The sequence below is a fragment of the Aphelocoma coerulescens genome (genome assembly GCF_041296385.1).
Source record: "Aphelocoma coerulescens isolate FSJ_1873_10779 chromosome W unlocalized genomic scaffold, UR_Acoe_1.0 ChrW_unloc_scaf_4, whole genome shotgun sequence".
In the NCBI taxonomy this organism is placed as follows: domain Eukaryota; kingdom Metazoa; phylum Chordata; class Aves; order Passeriformes; family Corvidae; genus Aphelocoma; species Aphelocoma coerulescens.
The window spans coordinates 1,269,318-1,274,314 of NW_027184083.1; the positions used below are offsets into that span (position 1 = coordinate 1,269,318).

Consider the following 4,997-nt stretch of genomic DNA (forward strand, 5'->3'; position numbering starts at 1 on the left):
TCTTAAATGTTATCACAGAGATGTTACCAACCTCTCTCATTGGCCCAGCTTTGGCCAGCAGGATGTCCATCTTCAGAGCCATCAAGGATTGGCTCTACTGGACATGTTGGAAGTTTCCAGGAGCTTCCTCACAGAAGCCACCTCTGTGCCCCCCCCCACTGCCAAAATCCAGGCCGTGCAAAACCAATACAGGACCTCAAGGCAGGCTATTCACAGTCCATCCTGTATGTAGTTTTCAGGTGTTCAAGAGTGATTATGATAAGCAGACATAATGATGAAACACTTTTTCAAGCCTTTTATTATCAGGCTCTTACATCTCACCCCATGATTTGGCATCATTTTGCTGGACATCAATGTAGTTTTCTTCAGTAGTGGTGATTTAAATATAGCGTCTATAGAGGGAGAGAAGGAAAGGAGTAAGCATTATGTCATGCATTTAACCAGGCCACTGCCAGCAATTAGGAATACAGTTCCAATCACAATTGTTATTGCAATTTGTGCTTACCATTTTCCCCATCCTGTGAGCCCAAGAGACTCTAGGATGGTAGCGACCCATGAACTATGAAACACTTCTCATGGCTGCATTGCATGAAACAAATTTCTAATATGATTACTTATTTGTCTCATCTTAGCTCGTGCCTCCTCAATGGAGGTAGAGGTGTTATGAATTGTTATATAACACTCAATTTCTGTCAAATTTAACATTCCACAAACTCCTTGTTGCTTTAACAATATCATATCTACAGGAAATCTATTTTGCAAAGTCATTTTAGTAGTGTCTAGGTTTGAAAAACAGGTGTCTGTCAAGGAAGGTGGGAACCTCCCTTGGAAGAGAAAATGTGACCCCCTTCCCTTCAAATTATTATGACTCCGAAATTAAGGGGCTTTCAGGGAAAGATATGGGAAAAGGAATAACAGATCTTTACTAGTATGTATATGTATAACAAGGCAAAGGAACAACAACAATGGCAGCAACAACAAACAAAAACATAAGCCCAGTAACAGCCTTCTCTCATCTGTCAGGCACCTACCCCTTTGGTGTAGCCACGGTGTAGCGGGTTGGGTTTGTAACCGGGCGGAAACACCAAGTTAGTGTAGTGGTTTGGTCCAAAATACTTATTACTGCTTATCTTCTGTGAGATAAGAATTAGGAGAAAAGCAAAGCAGGCACCAAACTTGAAAGAATATAAAGAAGTTTATTAATAGACCTAAAAGAAGGAAAAAAAATTATACCACCTTCAGAACGCTCCTCCTCCCCCCACCTTCCTCCCTTCTCCCACTGACAATGTAAAAAGACAACCCTTAAGATGTTCAGTCTGTTTACCACTTCCATAATAACCTTGTTCAGTCCATTTTAGAAAGAGAAGTCTCTTCTTGGTCGTGCTATGAAAACATTATCACAACGAGACAGCCGCCCACTTCCAAATATTGTTCAGTCCATTTAGGAAGAGGAGTCTCTCTGCTCGCGATGTGAGTCCCTTCCCCCGACTTGCAGCTTTTCCTGCAACTGCTTTCGAGGGTCCACTCGTGAAGTTTTTTGGGGCACAATTTTAAGGTTGAGCCGTTCAGAAACAAAAAACAGAGGCCCTTCTCCTTCCCTGGGAGCAAAGGGTGTTCCTTATCTTCATCTTTAGGACTATCTCTGGGACCATCTCTAGGAATTGAGGTTTCTCCTTTCCCATTTGGAGCAAAAGTCCTCATCTGGTCCATCTCTCCCTGTCCAAACTTCTCATGAAATTACAGCTGCGTCAGTGCCTTTGTGTCCTCTGGGAACAGTTCCCACTCAGCCCGGTCAGCTCGGGACACAACAGGCTGCGGGGGCCAGCCTCTGATATTGGAGGGATCAGAGGTCTGGCTCGTGGGTCCTTCCAAGGGACCGCAGCGATAAAGGCAGACGGCGGAGGAAAGGAGGCAGGCTCAGAGTTGGGTTAAATCCAGAAAGTTTATTGGTCCTCCGAACGGGGGGGACCTCAACCACCAGGGGGTGCCCAACTCTGCGCGCCTGCCGATCTCGTGCAGGGGATTTTATGGCGGGGGGGGGGAGACAACGGGGGGGTGTACAGAACAACCAACCAGGGAAGGGAAGGGTGCGGCAAACAGAACGAGGGACACATAAGGGAACCAACTGTAACAGGGGAAGGGAGGGACTCCTTTCCCCCGATCAATCACCCGGCCCCCTGGCTAGAACTTTCCAGAAGCCTGGGAGGGGTGCCAGAGTGACAGACAGGGTCCTGGGAGGAGACAAAAATGACAGATAGGGTGATTTAAATAAAACAGGGGGGGCGCCAACTGGGGTACACCAAACTTAAGGAACATAGAGGGGAGACCTGGACTGAACCAAAACAAACACACTCCCACACGTCAGCATCTGCCTATCTCAGCACAGGTGCTTTTGCTTACGAGTTGAACACTCCACCCCCCATATCTTCATAAAATTACAATGGGATACTCTGATATATCATAGCTTCACAACAGAATTTCAGCTTTAAGCATCTCCTCTCTCTCTTCCTTCAGGTTTTCAGCTCTTCACAGCAATAAAAGGGTTAATCTCACCTCGGCCTTGCAGCTTTGCAGCTGGAATTTTGAATTATTCTTATCACAGTGTTACAAAAAGGATAGGATATTGGATTTTAAAAGTAGTAAGGCTAAGGCTCTGCTAGGCTGTAAGGCCTCAGGTGTAGAAATAGTTCTCTGGGGAAACAGGAATAGAATGTACTGGGTGGGGAGGTTAGGAATAGTGAATTAGCTGGGCATGGTGAACCCGTTAGTAAATTAGCTGGGCATGGTGAACCCGTTAGTGAATTAGCTGGGCACGGTGAACCTGTCTAAAAGTAAATTGTTCTGGGTTGATATATGTTGCATGCAAGGGGGATTTCAGTGGTAGGAGCTCGTTGAGCATTATCTAAGACTAGACAACCATAGAGAGATATGGCGTAGGGTATGATTATCAATTGTTAATCCTTGTGATGTATGTTTTACTTTGAAGATTAAATCTTGTATGTGTGCCAATGTTTGAAACTGTATAAAGAGCTGAGTGAAACGATAGGCCTTTGGGAAGCCTGATTTGGGACACCAGTCCCCAGGTCCCCGGGCCCTGAATAAAGCACCGCATAAACTGACTCTCTGTTGGTTTGTGTTTGTGGTCGGTGGGCAACAGTTTTCTGGCGACCGCGGCAGGACTCCGGGGGTCGTAGGGGCGGTTCGCGGGGTGATCTGCTCCGTGCCGGCACCAGGTGATTTCTGGGGAGACATCAGCCCGTGCCCGACCCCGCGTCCGACGGACAACTGTGAGGTAAGCCCATAAGGTGCTTTATTCCTTTTAAACCGGTGGTGGTAGCCTGCCCGGTAAGACGAGTCTCTACTCGCAGGGTTGGGGCATTGGTTTGGATTATAAAGCCTAGGCGCTGGCCGTCAGACAGAGCGAAAGCTTTGCAGAGCCAGCCCTTGCTTCTCGCGGCGACGAGATAAGCAAGGAGGGAATTGGATATTGTGGTAATTGGTATTGGTATTAGTCTGTGTGCTACTAGGTGTGTGTGTGTTATTGTGTGGTTGCATACCTCTGGAATGATGCCGTTGCGGGTGTTTCGGGCTTTGTCAAGTTCAGATAAGGATATTCCGGAGGATTCTCCCCTCGGGTGTTTGCTAAGTCATTGGAAGGAGGGTAAATTGGGACGGGAGCTGCGGAAAAGGGAATTGATTGATTATTGTAATAAGGTATGGCCTGAATATGAAACTGGGGGGATGCAGTGGCCGTGGAATGGCACTATTAATTCTGAAATTATAACCTCCATGATGCGGTACCTACGGGAAAATGAGAAGTGGGATGAGATACCCTATTTGGATTTGTTCTATCAGCTAATAGGAAAAAAGGATTGGCAGAGGAAATGTGGAATGATGGTGTTAGAAACGGAACCAGAAGAATGCGTGGGTTGTAAAGAGCGAAGGGTACGGTTCTCTGAACCTGAGGAGGATGTGTCTTTGTTGGTATCACCATCCGACCCAATCAACCTCCCCCTCCCGGACTCAGATTCTTCGGAAGAGGAATCTGACTCCGAGGAAGGAGAGAGGGAACGATCCCGAACTCCCGAACCCAGGGAGAGAGGGAGGGAACAATCCCGAACTCCACTCTCCCAGCGTACTCGCAGAGGGCGTCTGGACAGGGGAAAAAGCGCTTCTCGAGCACATCTAATGGCCCCATTGCGAGAAGCAGTTGGACCAACAGGGGATCGGGTCAGAGTGAAAGTTCCGTTTTCCCCCAATGATTTAATAATTTGGAAGCAATCTGCTGGAGCTTATAGAGAAAATCCTGAAAAGGTGGCTCGGGTGGTGAAAATGGTAATAAAGACACAGAATCCGGACTGGAATGACCTACAGGTGTTGCTAGACTCGATAATGGATTCTACGGAAAAGGAGATGGTATTTAAAGCTATGTCTAATCGGGCAAGGGACATGATTCAGTTGCAAGCACCAGCACTACAAGGAATAGGGAATGTGAATGAAATAGTACCAAGGGAAGATCCAGAATGGAACCCTAATTTGGCAGAAGAGTATCATAGGTTGCAGGTTTATCAGGAGCTGTTGGTGGAAGGAATTCAGAGGGGAATCCCAAAGACTTTAAATTGGTCTAAGTTGTATGCGGTAAGACAGGATAAGGCAGAGTCACCATCTGCGTTCTTGGAGAGGCTGAAAGAAATAGCACGGAGGTATACAGACTTAGACGTGGAATCGGAGGCAGGAAAACTACAAATGGCCTTGATATTTATGGGACAGTCACAGGAGGATATTAGGAGGAAGCTACAAAAGCTAGAAGGGAATGACACTCGGGACTTGGAGAAAATGCTTGAAGTAGCATGGAAAGTGTATAATAATAGAGAAAAAGAGGCAGTAAAGAAGCAACAAGCAAGCATGTTGGCAGTGTTACAACAGGCAAGTCAGATGAATGTGAGAGGCCGGGGGAGGGGACGAGGCAGAGGAAACGGGGGCGTGGGAAGAGGTGG

General features: G+C 46.9%; 1 long non-coding RNA gene across 1 annotated transcript; it reads right to left on the bottom strand.

Annotated features, from left to right (window-relative positions):
• Positions 1 to 280: 280 nt before the first annotated feature.
• LOC138102898 (uncharacterized) lies at positions 281 to 1,165 on the bottom strand. The gene is made up of 2 exons (XR_011147605.1): positions 1,032 to 1,165; positions 281 to 392 (listed from the first exon to the last, which is right to left on the bottom strand). It is a non-coding gene; the product is annotated as an uncharacterized lncRNA (long non-coding RNA).
• Positions 1,166 to 4,997: the final 3,832 nt, after the last annotated feature.